The 18,784-nt window shown below is 49.1% G+C and overlaps 1 protein-coding gene across 3 annotated transcripts in view; it reads right to left on the minus strand.

Moving 5' to 3' along the window:
- The window catches only part of LOC135975968 (glucose 1,6-bisphosphate synthase-like), a 316,498-nt gene that overhangs the window by 79,533 nt on the left and 218,181 nt on the right, over positions 1–18,784 (minus strand). For 2 of the 3 annotated variants that reach the window (XR_010593193.1, XR_010593189.1), the window contains exon 1: positions 7,727–7,749. The exons of the other annotated variant lie outside the window; for it this stretch is intronic. The gene's annotated coding sequence lies outside the window, so the exon portion shown is untranslated. Of the gene's footprint in view, positions 1–7,726; positions 7,750–18,784 lie in introns of those variants that run through there. 3 annotated transcript variants of the gene reach the window in all.

Below are 18,784 nucleotides of genomic sequence, written 5' to 3' on the forward strand. Positions count from 1 at the left end.
TGACTGAGTAAAGGTCAGAGTAAAGGTTAATCCATACTGGTTAACCACCTGCTCATAGGGAAAAGCAGGAATTTATGCCCTATTTTAGACAAAACCTTAACCTTAACTGGAGTCGCCACCAGGCACCTCCATAATATTTTATGTCGCTTATATGGTTAACAACCCTTGGTCCTTCCTTTATTACCTGCCCGTGTTCATGGCAACAATGACATAAGTGCTGCAGTGTGACCTCACTATGCTGTGATTTGAACACTGGCTCAGTTGGCCCTCAGTGTCAGTTGCTTTTACTTGGACAGAAGGAGAGGCTGGGTATTGTGGTGGCTAAAGTCGATTTCAGATCCAAGATCTAATCTATTACTGAGGGGAAAAAAGTAAGTGGGCTTTCTTACTCCCCATGGCTGTCCTACCTCTGACCAACAGAGACCCACTTTGCTTAAATTCTGTTTGAAAAGGGTCACCAAATTAAATTTGTTTTTTTGGCCCAGAACCTCAAAGGCATTTAGGCACTTAACTCCCACTGAAATCCATGGGAGTTAGGAGCCTAAATACCTTTGAGAATCTGGGCCTTTGTTCCATTTTATGTCTCTCTCGCTCTGGCATGAAAAGTGCCATCCTAACAGAATCCAGGAGGGAATCCAGCTATCTGATCAGGGGCTACTTGTGCCCTACCTCTCTCTTACACTCAATTCTTTAGTTCAGCTGTAAAAATTGTGGCAGATAGGGAATAACTCCAGAGTTGATAAGGCTGCATGTTAAGGTTATATTTCATTAACCCAGCAGGGACTTCCGGAGATCACTGAGATCCCTAGAAAGACTTGCCCCCTCTGGGAGTCTCTTCCGCTGATCCCTCTCTGGGACCCTGTTCTAGGATCTCACACAGGGTCCTTGTCCCTGAAGTGGAGAATGAAAGGAAGTGGGTTCTGTTCCAGGCCTCCATTCATCTGTAGACGAGCTCCATACGCACAGACCCCAGAGGACACAATCAGGGGAGTCGCCCACTAACTTCAATGGGCTTGGATCAGGCCCAGATATAGGCCCAATAAAAAGATGGCTCCTGCTGTCCCGGCAGCAGAGTGTGGAAAGGAGAGGCTCTTTGCTGTGGCATTATTTCCTCCAGGTGCAGAATGGACAGTAGGGGATTTCCACTTCAGTTCCTGGAGATTTAGGGAAGCTGATCCCCATTCTGTGGCCTCACCGTCACAGCTGGCATGAGAGGCAGCAATTGGGCTCGAGACATGGCCCTTAAAATCTGCCTTCAAGTTGATTCTCCATAATTCTCCATCTTGGATGAAGAATAACATTTCCTTTCCCCACTATGGCAGATCATTTTGGTTTTGCGCTGCCCATTTCAATGTTTAAAATTTTCCAGGATTAGGAAGGAATGAGGAAATACATATACATGCTCTTTAATGCTTTTGGGGGTGCAATTCTCCCCCGGGCTGAGGGTCAGCAAAAAGTCATGTACCTCTTACATCCCACTAAAATCCAGAGCCTTGGAGAGTGCAATGAAATTTTGCAATGAATGTGAAGAGCTGTAATTTTTCCTGCTGTCTCCAGTGGAGCACAAGCAGCGGCAGCTCCAGGCACCAGCGCTCCAAGCGCGTACCTGGGGCGGCAAGCCGCGGGGGGTGCCCTGCCGGTCGCTGCGAGGGCGGCAGTCAGGCTGCCTTCGGCGGCGCGCCTGTGGGAGGTCTGCCGGTCCCGTGGATTCAGCGGTAATTTGGCGGCGGGTACGCCGAATCTGCGGGACCGGCGGACCTCCCGCAGGCGCACCGCCGAAGGCAGCCTGCCTGCCGTGCTTGGGGCGGCAAAAAAGCTAGAGCCTCCCCTGAGCGCAAGCATGTAGATTAAAATTTAAATCTTTGACAGAGGATTTAAGTAATATTGGAGCACAATGTGATATCTTGAATACAGCTAAACTTTGTGTTGCCCACTAGACTAAGAAGTATATTGTGATATTGATTGATGACCATCAAGCCTGTAATCTTAGCTTTGTGAACTTCTTTCTCCATCTTTGTTCATAGCTCAAGTATTGGAGGAAACCAATGATTGTGAAATTAGTTAAGAGTCCCAACTTCTAAAGCAAGTAAACTTTGGGCTTAAAATGTGTTGGGTTTTATGGGCCAGATCTTCAGCTGCTATAAATCGACAGCTCCATTGACTTGAATGAAGTATTCTGATTTCCAGCAGCTGCGGATCTGACTCAACAAATGTGTTATTCAAATGAAACGCGTATGCGATGGACAGTGTTCAATGTGGGTTTTTTTAGAAGCACCATAACTGAATTTTGGGTTGGCAAATATTGTGATACATATATATTTGTTTGGATTTTTAGGTGCTTTATAATTCCACTCTTGGTGCCGTCATTGTGTCAGATTAGTTTTGTTGCCTCTTTTCTCTTTACAAACATTAACTAAGTAAACTTCCTCATCCCTGGGAGGTACAGAAGGGTCAGTATCATCCGTTTTTGGTACATGGGGAAACTGAGGCACGGGGCGGGGACATGAGTTGCCCAGCATCACACAGTGAGTGAGTGGCAAAGCCAGGATGAAAAATCTATTTCTGGTTTCCAGTCCCATACTCAAACCATTAGACCACACTGCTTATCCTTTGCATAGTTTTGAGTATATTTATTGACTTTATTAAAACAACAAAGTTCCAAAAGGAACCCCCAAACCTTTGCTAATTTGAGTCGAGGATTTATTTCTGTATTTAAAAGAACTAGATTCATTACAGCTGAGCATTTACATGTTAAAAAGGAAGGCAATTCTCAACTGAGGTTCTGGCACCAACCTTTAATCTGGCCCCAGCTACTTCTCATTTTGTAGAATTACAGAACTGTGGGGCTGGACGGCTCCTCAAGAAATCATCAAGTCCAGCCCCCTACGCTGAGGCAGGACCAAGCAGGGTGCGATTCCCTGCTTGAGGAGACATCCCTGCGCTAGCTGTCATCAAGCTAGCGTGTTAAATAGCAGTGTGGCTGCGACAGTTCAGGCAGTGGCTTGGGCTACGTACTCATACGGTCCGGGTGGGGTTGTACTCGGGGTGGCTAGCCCCTCTCACCGCTGTCCATGCTATCCTTGCTACAGTGCTATTTTAGCAAGCCAGTGCGAATATGTGTATGCGAGCTGGGTATCACACCCCCAGCTGCAAGTGTAGAGATACACTTGGTGGGGGGATTGGCAGGGGGTGCAGGGTCCCAGGCCCAGATTCTCAGAGGTATTTAAGCTCCTAACTGCCATTGATTTCCATGGAAGTTAGGAAACTCCATACCTTTGAGGATCTGGGCCCCAGTTCTCGGGCTCTGCTGTCTGTGGCTCACATTTTTAGCCGGAGGACGACGCACACATTCTCACTAGCTTCAGGCTGGAAATTGTCCCACAGACAATAAGATCGACTGAAACAAAACTGGCCCCCCTTCCTGACTTGTTGCAGAATGGACGTGCACAGCTTGCCAAGGGAGGAGAAGGAGGAGGACGCGGCTGCTGAGGGCACGTCCACCTTGGGAAGAGAGGAACATTCCAGTGGGAGTCAGCGTGAGCCGGAGCTGGCTCGAGAAGATACTCAAGATGGCCCAACCAAGGTCGTTCCTAAGCAGAGTGGGCCCATCCTAAGGTGTCTAAAGCGAATCTGCCAAAAAGCAAAGAGAGGCAAGACGCGATATCCCCGAACTGTCACTACAGGTAAAAGGAAAGGCTAAGGATGCGCTAAGGGGTGGGAATGAAGGGAGGTAAACTCAGTCTCAACCCCCATGTGTTCAAAGATTTGCAGTGATCCCAAAGGCTCTTGGGTTTGTGTTCCACTTAGGGGAAACTGAAGACAAGGCACAAAGAGTGGGGGGGAAAACATGGAAAAAGTGGAGGAGGGGAGAACAAATAGATGTGGCCGCATGGCTTTGCTAGTGGGTGGACGGCGCTCTTCCATGGCTGAGTCTGCATGCAGCTCGAGGGCAGCCCTCTGTTCTGCACGGGGGGCAGAGATCACTGCTGGAGCTTGGCAAATAAATAATGAGCTAGCAGTAATCAGTCCTAGTACTAAGCATCCCGGAATCTCCCAGAGACTGGAATGACAGGAGACAGTGTTCCTGAATCAGGACCAGTTTGGTAAATGCTGGATCTCCGTGAGGTCCTTCCATCCCCAGTGTGAACACAATACTTACAAGCCCTGATACAAACACTAGACCCGGGTGACGGTCAGACCCCTGTATTTCTAAGGCTCTCCAGCACTGGTGGAGGTGATGATGCCCCCAGAGCCTGTATTTCTCTGGGAACCTCTGGCTGCTGGAAGAGGAAGGGCAGTTTCTATTTCTCTCCACCACACACTGCTCTCCCTTCTCTTTCTTACCCTTGTAGTGAAGTCATTGCTTGGAGCAGGCAGAACAATACAACACTAGGGATGACTGACTAGCCCAATACCTGGGTTGGAATGGGAGTCCTATTTCTGGATCCTAGAGCCTGGTTCTCATTACACTAAGGCCTCTTTCCACTGCTCTGGCAGGTACATCTCTCTCAGGAACCATAAGGAGGAATGGGGAGGGAGTAAAATGGGGCCTAGGTGTGGCCACGCCTCTGCACCCAGAAGTGTGCAAAGGAAACACCCCCACACTCACTCTGGGCCCAGCTGATGCCTCTCCACAATAGGGCCCTGCTCTTGGAGAGCCCGTAGGCATTACTGTAATAAAAATCTTAAATAACAGCTAGAGACTTACATTGTTTCTAAATGAAAGCTTAAATGCTGCAGAACAAAAAGGCATTAGAAAAAAGAAGCCAATATGCCAGGCCACCGCGGCCCATCCCACGCTGAGCCCTGGTTTAGTCCAGTCTAGTTTTAAATGTCTTTAGCCAACGTTTCTCAAACAGTGGGTCTTGACCCCAGATGATTCCACAGAGCAATCAAGGGAGTCGGGAGGCATTGAAAATTGTATTATAACCTAAAGCAAAAATAATCTTGCTCCCCCACTCCCTGCACACCTTTACCCTTCAAGGTCAAATATTCTTGGCCAACCTCTCACAACACACGTGCAGGTGAATTCTGTAGGGCTAACGTTGTTAGCAATGACACATTTCTAACTCTTATAGTGAGTGTAAAGGTGAAATTCTTTGACTTTGAATAAGTGGCCAACCTGAAAACCACAGACTTAAGCAATGGGGCTTCCACCACTTCCCTTGGGAGGATGTTATCCTGGCTGTTCCATCCATCACGAGCTCCTAGCTGCTTTCCCATGCTGCTGACGGCGGCAAAGCAGGATATGTGAACTGAATCCTAATTGCAAGAGCATCAGCCAGTCCTATTCAGCCATATTTGGCTGGCTAATGTTCATGCTATCAGACAAATCTATTATTTGGTTGGCCCTATACAGTACAGCGAGTCCTGGTATTTCTTTGGGTCTGTGTTCATTCATGTCCAATCGGAGAACACAAGATATTTATTGTGTAATGAATCAATAACATTTATCCAAGAAATAAAGGGGGTAGAGGATGTGACTGGAGTCAGGAGAACTATCTTCTATTCCCAGCATTGCCAGTGACCTGCTGTTTGACTGAGCCAGTCACTTCAGCTCCCTGTGCCATGGTTTCTCCAGCCATAAAAATGGTGGTAATAATACCGGCCCACCTTTAAAAGCCATTTGGAGATCCTCCACTGAAAAACTCCATAGAAGTGCAAAGGAGCCTCATTCTGGGTCTCTCTTATTTTGTTTTTGTTTTTTAAGGAATCCCCAATTTGATTCTGATTTTGATCACACCAATCTCTCTTGCTTTGAGAGTCAGTGGCTTATTTCACCAGCATCACAGTTTCCTTCACTTCTCCCCTGCTCAAGCAGGATATAGATGTCTAGCCCTATTCAAAACAAGCGGTGGGAATCAAACCAATCAAGCCAACAAACAAAAGATAACCCTACCCAGAGCAGAGATATCTTACCCCAAAAAGGGAGAAGTGCCAGTGACGCCAAGCTTTCCACTAGGAACTTCGCTATTGCTCATTGATTTTAGCTGGAAGGAGCCCAGATACCATGGTGATGGGCAGCAGCATACAACCCCAAGACAGACAGACCAGGTCCTTTCTTTGCTTTAAATGAACTGTCTTTTGGGCACCAATCAGTCCATGAATGACACCTCAGAGCGCGTTCGTTCCCCTTTAACCAGCAATGGTAGTAATTTCTTTCTTTCTGTCATTCCTTCTTTCTTATTAGTCCCAGATATCTCGTGCATGGAGACTATTTGGGAGGCGGATGAAAGTGGACGTGAGCAGCATGGCTGTGCTATGGAGGGAGCCATGCTCTTGCTGGAATCATGGAGAAACACTGTTGACTACTTCAATAGTAACAAAGAGGTATAAACCTTCTCCATCTAATCTGTAAACTAGTGTCCCCTCATGCTGTCCGTCCCACCTGACCCAGCCTGGGACATCCCAGAAGGTTTATCACATAGGGTCTGACTTCTCTTCAAACCCTTTGCCTACAGCACTCAACCTTTCTTCTTTCACTTACTCCAGACAATCCAGCCTCTGGATGCTTTTCTCCTATTATACAGATTAGGTGCCTTCTCCAGATACATCCCACAAACTCTTTGGTGATCTCGTGCCCCGTTTGTTGGTGGTATCCTTGATTTGCAGGGATTTCCCACCACTCTGTGCTAGTTTCAGTAGATTCTTGCCCGGCTACTCCCCTGCCTCACACTATCCGTTGGACTCAAGGACGAGACATTTCCACCCAAGGTCTCCCCTGGCGACTGCTCCTCTCTCGGGGCTGGTCTACACTGTGGGGGGATTGATCTAAGATACGCAACTTCAGCTACGAGAATAGCATAGCTGAAGTCGACATATCTTAGATCGATTTACCTCGGGTCCTCACAGCGCGGGATCGACGGCCGCGGCTCCCCTGTCGACTCCACTTCCGCCTCTCGCTCTGGTGGAGTTCCGGAGTCGACAGGGAGCGCGTTTGGGGATCGATTTATCGCGTCTAGACGAGACACAATAAATCGATCCTCGATAGATCGATTACTACCCGCCGATCCGGCAGGTAGTGAAGACGTACCCTTAGACCTTCACTGACAAAACAAATGGGTCCAGCTTTGTCGCTTATACACATGGTGTCAAGGCTGAATCCCTACTCTGGCACTTTGAGTGCAGAAGGTGGAGGCTGGCAAGGATTTAAAAAATCAATACTTGCCACTCCAGGCTTGTATTACACTCCCAAGGTTACAGCTTTTCTCTGACCTTGTCTTGGTAAACGCTGCCACCACCCAAATGCAAAAAAAACCCTTGGACCCAGGAAGGAGCACTTGGGAATTCTTCCCTGTGGGATATCCTCAAGCCTTTTCAAATCCCCCCCCTACCCCCCCCCCCCCCCCGGGGAAGAGCTGAGAAAGAAAACAAAGGAAATCTGCTGTTGCCACCAGCTAATTAAACAACATGCACAAACCTCTTAGGACACCAAAAATCCAATTCTGTTCTTAAAAAAGGTAAATTTTGTTAAAAACAAAAAGGAAGAAAGTACATCTGGAACTTAGGCTTTTTGCTAGATCTTAAAAGAAAACAATTAGAAAAATTAAGCATCAAGATAGCTCTCTTGAGGTTCAGCTTCAAGGTTACAAGCAAAACAAAAGTAGTATCTGGCGTTAGCACAGAGGAGATCCACAAGCCAAAATAAATAAATAAACCTGATCGCGTCTAGTTAAACATTCCCTGTCCAATGATTTTTCTCGGTATGGAAGATGAATTTTCATACCTGGTTCCAGCCTTACACAGAATTGCTGCTCCGTGTCCCATCTCCAGAGAACAGACACAGACAAAGAGAAGTTTTTTCCCCATTTTAAAAAGTTTTAGCTCTCCCATTGGATCTTTTGGTCAGGTGCCCACCCCTTTTCCTTTAGCTGGGGAACTTTGTTAACCCTTTACAGGTAAAGCAAGCAGAGAACAGCCACCAAGAGGGACTTTATAGCTAACTGGCTGGCTGGGTGTTCATAAAAGGGAGCCCCCCCCTTCATTTATTACACATGGTCACGCTACATCTGGCTACTTGTCCTACAGAAAACAGGCCCTGTGTGGAATCCTCCACATGGAGTCCCTTTGCTGTTCTGCTTGTTCTCCTTGATCCAACCCTTCTCTGAACAAGTAGCTCACACAGTCAGGTCCTACACAAGCCAACATTCTGCTGGAAGCCATCAGAACCCTTCTTAGACTATCAATTCTTGGGAGCTGGGCCTGTGTCTTCCTTTGTTTGCAGACAGAGCCCAGTATATTGTAGGTGCTGCCCGGATACATCATCATCCTCAACTCACCACAATTTCTGATCCTGACTATTCATTGCTCTGCAACATTGTTAATTTATCTACCAGGTGTTCCGTGTGGAGGGGTTTTGAATGAAGGTAGAATATTCTACCCGATGATGTTCTCTATCTAAATCCCTTTCACCCTGATATATATTTTTTCTCATTTTGGTTTAGGATTTCATTATGAAAAAATGTTTCTTAAGACTCTTGTTTGTTCTCAGCAAGAGCATCGACTGGCATAACATGCCTGACTTTTTTATTCACAACTTTGCATCAGACACTGCCGGAGCCATAGTGGTGAGTAAATAATATACACAGGGTCCGTGTTGTTGGTTGGAAAAGATTGATGAACTGTGGAGAATACTTAGCTGCTAAACCCACGCTAGGGTCCATGGAATCTGGAGAGTTGTAAAGAACTTTGTTGTATACACTGAAGCAATTATTTCAGTGTGTAAAATTGAGGTCAGTGCTGATTGACTGGAAATATTAGTGTGAATGGACAGAGAGAGGATGCTAGTTGGTGGGAAGTAGGAGATGAGTGGACAGAGATGGATGAGGAAATGAGTGAGTGAATTTGTGGCTGGGTAGAAACGGATGAGATCCCTTTGGACAACACCACTGGCTGAGTAGCTTCATGATCTGGGAGCTCTTCAATCAGAAAGGAAGATCCTGGGTTTTGGCTGGGCTCCTTGTTACTTTTGGAATATCTGATGTTCTTTTAGCTGGGGATTTATTGGAGACTCCGGAGAAGCCTGTGGCTAATTTAGCCTTTTTTGAGGCCTCCAGAGTTAGCTGTGATGCCAGGGCTTTGTATAACCTCCTCAACGAATGTGTGAGGGAGTAGGACTGATGCTGGGAGCACTTGTGTCTCATTTACTATGTTTGCCCCTTTGTGACTTACAGGAGATGATTAAGAAAGAACCCCGGGACTCTCTCTCCAGCACCATACGGCTCCAGGCCATGGCCATCATTATCGAACTGAGGTAACGTGACTTCTCATTTAACTGCCCAGCCTTCACACCTGGCTTCTCACTCCATGCTCGGTGGGACCAGAGTTGCCAATAGCAGTCCCTCACTTCGTGCCTTTTTCTCCTTAGATGCTGAGGACTCTTTGGGGAGGAGCTGGGGACTATTGCATGGCTGACTGATGATTTTCTACCCAGTAACATTGTAATCCTCTTTACTCCACATGTGATTCAAAGCCAAGAGTCTCTGCAGACATTTTGAGATGATTTTCTTTCTGGAGGTGTCAGCTGAGTCATTTCCTTCACTCACTTCTGTAGCGTTTCTGAGTCAGATTTACTATTCGGGTCACCAATCCCTGCCCTCCCGTGCTTTTCCTGTATTCTGTTAATCTTTGCCAGTGTCTTACTCTTCTACATTGTTACTGTTCACATGATCTTGTTCTCTTGTATAGTCCAGATGTCTCTTAGTCTCACGCTCCTTCAGCATAACCCTCAGTTCATGTCCTCACCATCTGATGCCTCCGTTACGCTTCAGCACCTCAAAGTCCAATCCAGGCTTCTTCCTTTTACCAGCAAAAAGCATGTGGTGAAGGCCATGGGCTCCCACCAGAGAAGGGTCCTGCTGAGAACATTCCTCAAGAGCGTGTTTTCCCTGCCACTTCTAACGACGTTGCAGGCGCAAGGAGTAATCAGGGGTACAAGCGCCCAGGACACAAAGGTAACTCAAGAATGGCTTCCTGTTACTTACTTTGGGCCCATATTGGTGATATGTGACTACACTGTCAGCGAAATTTCTCATGGAACGCCATTGTGGAGTATCAGTTGGGGACTTTAGCCCCGGTGACGTGGCCCTGATCATTCGTCCCATGCATACAGCAAGTAGCTGCCACATTCCCAATTATGAAAATGATCCATCCCTTTTCAATTTACTAGGGAACTACTGGGGATCCCAATCTGGGTGGTGAAGCTAGAATGAGGCATGTGGAATGAGGAAAACGTACTTAGTGCTTGCCCCAGAAATGGGGCTGGCTATTGTTTGATCACTGACCAGGTATTTCTGGTGTGTGGCACCTCCCACAGCTAGGTCCTCTTGCATGAAGGGGCTGAATAAAGTTGGGGTCCTGCGGCACTTGATACAGCCAAATTTTCCGCCTGAACTTTACTTTAGTCCCTACTTTTGACCTGCAATTATTTGCAGTTACACCTTAGCTCACGTGGGCACCTGAAATACCTGATTTCACACCTAAATCCAGTACTTTGGCATCGAAGTGATCAACTTGACAGGTGAAAAGACCAGTAGGAGCAAAGCTGCGCCTGCAAATTGTGGGTGTAAATATGGTGGCAAATCTTTAAACATCTGACCCGTACTGTCAGAGTTGCTAAAGCTTTCAGTGCCTGTGCTTTTTAATTCTGAAAAGCCACTTATGGCCCTAAAGTTGAGGGGAGAGAAATTACAGACATTGGACCAAATTCACTACCAAAGTCAATAGAATTTAGAACACTTAATTTGCCTCACATCCCGCATGCTCACATATGCTCTCTCTAACCAAATCATTGGAGTGAATAGTATCTAAGACCCAGAGGAGTAAAGGGCAAAGACACAGGGCCGGCGCAACCCATTAGGTGGTCGCCTAGGGCGCTACAATTTGGAGGGTGGGGACCACAGCGGTATTTCGGTGGCGGGACCTTCCACCACCTCTGTGGGGGCGGCATTTCGGGGCGGGACCTTCCGCCGCCTAGGGCAGCAGAAAAGCTGGCGGCACTCCTGCAAAGACAAGGTGATATATTTATTAAAGTGATATTTATTTCTAATGTTAAATAATCTCATTTCAGTGTAGGACTTTCTTTTGCTATAACATTTTCCTTACTCTCTGATAAGGGCTTTGCTGCATGTTATCTTCCCAAGGGAGGCATTGATGAATTCATTACATCAGGTTTGGGGGATGATTTGGAAGATCAATTATGAGAAAAGGGTCATTTATACTGCAGATGTCTTTCTGTTATCAGTTTCCTTTGGTTTATAATGGAAATGAGGCAGGGATATAACGATGCATCTGGCTTTCTGGGTGATTGTCAAGAGCACAGCTTTGAATCACGGCAGGCCAATATCAGTTGAAACATGAGGCTAGTTTTCTCGAGATTCCTGAAGGATTCACTGCCCAGAACAAAGCTAAATATGGTTTCTCTTGCGCTCAGGGCACCCACATTATTGAATAAGTGAAGTAGCTAATTATTTAGCAACTATTTTGCACAAGAAGTATGGGCCAGACCCTTCGCTGGTATGAATCCGTGTAGCTTCACGCCCGCTGATGGAGCTATGTCAATATGCACTCATTGAGGATCTGGCCTTATTTTTATAGACCTTGTCTTAGGACAAGGTCTGAACTATAAATTCTATTGGTTTATGACTTGGAAGCCAGAAAGGACCATTAGATCATCTAACCCAGGGGTGGCCAACCTGAGCCTGAGAAGGAGCCAGAATTTACCAATGTACATTGCTGAAGATCCACAGTAATATGTCAGCAGCCCCCCATCAGCCTCCCGCCCCCACTCCCAGCCCCTCCCGCCCTCTGGCAGCCCCGCTGATCATCGCCTCCCCCTCCCTCTCCGCACGTCCCCATCAGCTGTATCGTGGCGTGCAGGAGGCTCTGGAGGGGAGGAGCGATGGCACGGCAGGCTCAGGGGATGAGGCGGGAAGGGGTGCAGTGGGGGCAGAGCCTGTGGCAGAGCCAGGGGTTGAGCAGTAAGCACCAGTAGCGTAGCTAGGGTGGAAGCGGGGCAGCGGCCGCTCCCCCACCGAGCACAAGTGGCGCCTTTTTCATTTTACTCACCCGGGAGCAGGGGAAAAAAGGCGCCACCTGCTGTGGCGCTTTTACTGACGGGGCGGCGCTCCGGGTCTTGGCAGTACTTCGGCGGTGGGACCTTCACTAGCTCCGGGTGTCTTCGGTGGCACTGAAGCTTCATCGCCGAAATGACGCTGAAGACCCGCAGAGCGAGTGAAGGTCCCGCCGCCAAGGTGCCGAAGACCCGGAGCGCCGCCCTGTCAGTAAAAGCGCCGCAGCGGTTGGCGCCTTTTTTTTCCAGTGCCCCGTTCCCTCCACCTGGCTACGCCCCTGATGAGCACCCCCGGGCACATTGGAACATTGGCGCCTGTAGCTCCAGTCCCGGAGTCGGTGCCTATACAAGGAGCCGCATATTAACTTCTGAAGCGCCGCATATGGCTCCGGAGCCACAGGTTGGCCACCCCTGATCTAGCCTGATTTCTTGTATAATACAGGCCAAAGAATTTCTCCCTGTGATTCTTGCCTCAAGCCCATAAGATAAATTATTTGTATAATCCACAGCTTTGTGGCGCTGAGCATAACGGTTCCCCCTCCTTTCAGGACCTCTTCATTGGAACATTGCAGACCCTCAACGAGATGCTCCAGAGTCTGATTTTAGAAAATCCAGTTCCGGCTGAGCTAGAGAGGATCTTGCAGGTAAACAGGGTCTGGAGATGCCGGTTGGAGGATGGTAAGGTAGGGAAGAGGAACAGGAAAATCTTGTTAAGAGCTTGTGAGGGAAAGGAGAGTTAAGGAAAGAACGGAGTGCCCCATCTCCACAGGGTTCTCCTATTAGGGCATATGTGACAAGGTTCATGTAGCACAGGGGAGTCTTCTATTTCCATCTGTGAGGTCTGACAATCTCCTCCATTGTTACCCTCAGTTTCTTTCCTGTCTCCTGGTGGCCCTTACATCACAGTGTCCTTTCCAAGTGAGGACCTTATTCCCTTTACTGCCCATCATTGCCACTCCTTATGCAATTGGAGGGGTCGCTGCCAGGACTCTAGTCCCCCGTGAGGGTTGGCACCTGGCCTCCACAGAACTCCCAGCTCCAGCTGTCCCACAGTGAGAACCAATGGGTGCAATGGCAACCAAGACTGCCGCTAACTACAGAGCATGAGGGCTGGCCCAAAGTCTGCAATCATGAAAGGATAGAAGTTTTCCTCCAGCTGCTCTTATTTTGCTGAATGAAATGCTGGATTGTGTGGCTTGTCCAGAGAAGACTTGGCCCTTCCCTTCCTTACATAGGACCCAATCCTGCATCCATTAAAGGCTCGATCCAATGCTCATTGAAATCAAATGGGGACCTTTCCGTTGACTTCAATGGGCAATGGATCGGTCCTTAGATCAATGTCAAAACTTTCATTGACTTCAGCGGGTGTGTGACTGGGCCCTCAGAGAGAAATGCACTTTGCTTTCGTTCGAAGAGAAGAATTCCATGTGTATTTTGAGTCTGCACAAAGCAGATGCAGCCTGTATCTGTAAGAGTGAGATGATTCAGCCAGAATAAAGATTATCCTTTGGGGATCACTTGTATACACCCTTTCCCCCTGTTATTTTTAACCTCTCGTTTTTCTTGCAGCTCATGGACTCCTGGATGCAGTCCAGGAAAGATTGCCTGCGGGAGAGGGCTGTATGGAGCAGCATACTGCTCCTAAACTTCATGGCCACAGAAGTCAAACTGGATGTGAGTAACTCTTGACTTCTAGTGATCTGATTGCAAACTAGACCTACAGGGCACTCTCCCACGCCAGAGAAACTTCCTGCTTAGAAGTATGTTGATGGGCCCCACAATGCAATGCTCCCTAATAGGCGGAGGAAAAACCAATCTCGTTGCTCGTCCATCATCCTGACTGAGATGGGTTGGCGTCTGATACACTTGGAAAATAAATCCAGTGCCCTGGAGGAATAGGCCACCTCTTTCCAATGCAGGAAAGGCAGCTAACAAGGGGCACAGGAAGAACGGGGTTTTCTATGGTTGGATCTAATGAATTTCAGAGAAAAGAGATTTCAAAATCCTAGAGACTGAAGACATTTCATCCCCAGCTGGTTCCCTGTTTGCCTCCATTCCTCATCCTAGTACCATGGGATACTTTCCTCTTGTGGAGCTGCAGGAAGAGGCCTCTTCATTCCAGCCCACCTCAGCCGTTACAGATCATTATGATCCTGATCTTGCTCCCACTGACGTCTGTGGCAAAACTCCAGTGGACGTCTGTGGTGCGGGATCGAGCCCTATATTCTTCTTCTGGCTCCCAAGCCTCTTCTGAAGAGGGAGAGCTGAGGATCACGCCCCATTATAGAAAGGGACTGTGTGGATATAGACTCCTTGCCTAGGAGACACAGCCCGCTTTCCCTGCAGTGGTAATGGATTCCTCCTCTCCTCTTTTGTACAATTAGGAAGCGTCTCCATTCACCAGGCTCGGACACCTGGTTGCAGTGCTGGGGATCCGCTGTGGGGATCCCGTCAAGGCGATCGGCTCAAAGGCATCAGAGGCTGTTCATTACCTCGTCTCTATTGCGTGGCGCCAAAAGAGTAAGAGAAGCACTGATGAGCATCTGAATCCCCCTCCTGGGAGCTAAATGCTAGAGACTTTCCTCAGGCAAAGCTCCCGTTCAGGATAGTGCCTGAGTAAGAAGTAGAGCATCTGGCTCGGTATTTATTCCTTACGTTCCTTTGAACAGAGTGCTGGTTTTTTTGTGGATCTAGAAACAAGCGTCTGATAGTCATCCCGTAATTCTAGCCCTGACTTTCAAAGAAAGGAAAGGGGAGGGGGGCAATACAGAGAAAGGCAACACACGTTACCGCAAACTGAGACTGGTAGAGCTCATTCCATCAGTGGGAATGGGAAGGGTCAGTAGGACACGATGATAGGGGATTAAACGCCATCAAACCAATTAGATCAGTTCGAGATGCCTGTACCCCGAACGCCCCAGAACTTTGATGGCTGTTGGAAATCTGGATCCAAATCTGGGGCTCGATTCATGACTGTGTTAATCCACTTCTATGCCACTGAAGTGTTTTGGCTAGATTCCAGTCACCACTTGATAGAGCCACTTTACTCTGGGGGTCAAGGCCCTGATCCAGCACAACATTTACGCACATCTGTAACTTTCATCAGGCGAGTAGTCCCACGGAAGTCCCTGGGATTATTCATCTGCTTAGAATAATGTACGTGTTTAAATGCTTTCCTGGATCAGGGCCAAACAAAGGGGGATGAGAGCAGAAGCCAGGAAGCAGAATGGAAAGTTAAGAGTGTTATTAACATGTATTTCAGTTGCACAGTTGGACAGAAAGAATGTGGAATGGACTGACCAGAGGAACGAGGAATTTCTGGCTGCTTGGAGCCCCACTGTGGTTTGCAACAGCCCCTCCAAGATTGCAGAGGTAATCACATCCTGGCACTAATGACCATTCTACATTGGTGTCAGTACAATACAGTATCGCACAGCTCCAAACTACTTCCTGTCCCTGGATCACCCATCTCTATTGTGTATGGCTTACCCAAGAATTACAGCTCCTGCCCTTACTCATGGCTAGAAATGACATGCTCAGAAAGAAACAAGATGGGTGAGGTCCAATTTTTTTATTGGATCAACTTCTGTGGGTGAAAGAGACAAACTTTTGAGCCATACAGAGCTCTTCTTCAGACAGAGACAGAAGAGCTCTGTGTAGCTCAAAAGCTGGTCTCTCTCACTACCAGAAGTTGGTTCAATAAAAGATATAACCTCACCCACCTTGTGTCTCTAATATCCTGAGACCGACACGGCTACAACAGTGAAGACAACAAATGCTCATAAAGAGTGATCTACTCTCTAGCAAGTGGTTCTCAATCTTTCCAGACTATTGTACCTCTTTCAGGAGACACTGATTTCAGTCCCAGGTGGCGGGGTTCGGGCTTCAGCTTGAGCCCCGGGCGGTGGTAAGGTGGCCAGGAGCCCGGTTTTCGACCAGAAAATCTGGTTGAAAAGGGGATCTGACAGTGTCCGGTCAGATCTACTGACTGGACACCCAAAGTCCAGTTACTGCGGGTGAGGGAGGTGGGGAGGTGCCAGGTCATCACCCGCACCAGCCCCTACTCAACCGGGGCCGCCACCTACTCACATCAGGCGGCTGCAGCTCCCAGCAGGCAAATTGCTCCTGACCTGGGCGGGGAAGAGGGGAAGAGCAGTGAGCAACAGTGGAAGGGGAGAAGAGGACCAAATGGGGGGCAGGGCCTCGGGGGGAAGAGGCAGGGCAGAAGAGGTCCAGCACTCCTGCATGAGTGTCCAGTTTTAAAATATTACAAAGTTGGCAAACCTAGGCAGTGGGCTTGGCTTGGGCTTCAGCTTCTGCATGTATCTTAGATTTGCGGGGGCCCTGCTTGCCACCCCCAATGGCGACCCTAAACTTGTGACCCCCCTAAACCCATCCCATGACCCCCCTGGGGGTTGCCACCCCCAGATTGAGAAACACTGATATAGTAGATAGAGCAGTATAAACAAGTCATTGTCTGTATGAAATGTTAGTTTGGACTAACTTTGCTAGTGCTTTTTATGTAGCCTGTTGTAAAACTAAGCAAATATCTAGATGAGTTGATGTACCCCCTGTACCCCCAGGGACGGCAAGTTATATGGGCCCATGGTGCCCGGGCTTGAGAAAATTCAGGGCCCAGGGGAACCAGCTCCACCAATGTTCGGGGCCGGGTCTCTCTCCCAGCCCCGCCTGTCGCCCCCACGCACCTCCCCCGGCCCCGGCTGCCACCCCCGCGCACCTCCCCCAAGAGCCCCTGCCTTCCCCGGGCAGCGGGCGGCTGCCCCCTGCAGCTCCGCACTGTGCTCCCTCGCCAGCCGCTGCCGCAGCCGGCTACAAGGAAGCGGCGCCGGGGGCAGGCTGAGGTGGTTGCTGTGCCTGCGGAGGGAGGAGGGGAGGAGCGCATGGCAGCCCTCCCCCCCCCCCCGCCGGCAGGAGACTCCTAGTCGACTCGGGGGAGGGGAGGGGAAGGCTTATCCTGGCTGGACCTCCTGAGCAGCAGCCTGGGGGGGCTTGGATGAGTGTCGTGTTGGGGGTCGGTGAGGAGGCCCCCCCTTCCTCTCCCCCAGAGCTCGCTGCTGCCAGCAGGGAGAGGGCTGGGGGGAGTCCTCCTCTCTTGCCCCCTGCCCCAGCCCAGGGTCAGCTTGCCTGCTGCACCCCAAACTCCTCATCCTTGGACCAGCCGCACGCCCCCTCCCACACCCAAACCCTCTATCCCAGCCCAGAGCCTGCACCCAGCACCCAAACTCCATCTCAGAGCCTGCACCCCTCCTGCACCCAAACTTCCTCCCAGAGCCTGCACCCCAAACCCCCTCCCGCACCCAGACTCCCTCGCAGAGCCCGCAGCCCCTCCTACACCCCAGCCCCCTGCCTCAACCCAGAGCCTGCATCCAGCACCCAAACTCCCTCCCAGAGTCTGCACCCCAAACCCCCTCCCGCACCCAGACTCCCTCCCAGAGCCTTAGGCAGGTGTAGGGGGAGGCGGGACTTGGACCCATTCTGGGCAATGCCAAAAATTATACAAACCTGCCACCCCTGTGTGTACCCCCAGGGGTATGCGTATCCCTGATTGAGAACCACTGCTCTAGCAGATGGGTTCCCAACCTGGGGGGCACAGCCACCCTGCCCTTTCCTTATTGCCAAATGGGACAGGGTCTTGGCTAGTTTGGAAGGGGACTCTGGGAGGGTCCTAGTACAGGAAAGGGAGTGTCCATATGGGGAAGGTTGAACGCCTACTGCTCTAGTACTTTGGGTTGTTAGAAGCTGTCACAACGAGGTCTATACTATATAGGCTTGATCCAAAACCTATTGAAGCCAATGGAAGTCTTTCCATTGATTTCAATGGTCTTTGGGTCAGGCTGCAAGCCAGGAAGTATGGTGATGGTGTCGTAATCAGGACTTGGGTGCTGTTTTTCTGCTGGGATGTGTTGTAGGAGGGTATCACATACAGTCACAGTCAAAGACCGAGTACTGTAACAGTCATTACTAATATTACTACATGGATCCCGCAACTGCTGATCTTTTAATGGTGACCCTTGCACCTCGGATGCCTGAGAAGTAGGTGTCTGACACCACTAAATGCACATCCTGATGTGCACGGCAGCACTCCTAGGTTGGCCACTGTAATGGTTTAACTAGTCCTCTTGCCTCACTGTGAGTGATATGGTTTCGCAGCAGAAGCCTCATCAGCCACTGGGGCCCTGTAATAGAAAGGAGTAAAACAGAGCCCCTGAGAAGCTGGAGAAGACCTGCAACCCCCAGACAGGGCTTTCTCTGGGCTCCAGTAGTTATCAAACCCCCGTGGAATCAGGCCAAGGCCTTTTGTAAATTACACTTTTCCCTGTATGCTTCAGCTCTTTGGAGTCTATTTCAACCCAAGAGAGAGGACAGATTTCATTCTGACTGTTATGGATGGCCTGACGAATCACTGCAACAATAACTGCCAGCCAACTGCAGAGGGATTGCTGTCTGCCATGGTGAACAGCGGTGGGACTAAGGTGGAGAAGGTATGGGGCGCTGCTGCTGAAATGGACGGAAACTAGAATTCCCAGTGCTGGGAACAGTCATACGTTCAGAGAGTTTAAGGCCAGAAGGAACCATCAGATCTTCTAGTCTGATTCCTGTATATTGGAAAACATAATCCCAACTATACATACAAACAGAGGGGGTCTAAATCAGCTGTTACCACTCAAGGGTGGAGTCATCATGGACAATTCT

This window comes from Chrysemys picta, chromosome 16 (genome assembly GCF_011386835.1).
Source record: "Chrysemys picta bellii isolate R12L10 chromosome 16, ASM1138683v2, whole genome shotgun sequence".
Lineage (NCBI taxonomy): Eukaryota > Metazoa > Chordata > Testudines > Emydidae > Chrysemys > Chrysemys picta.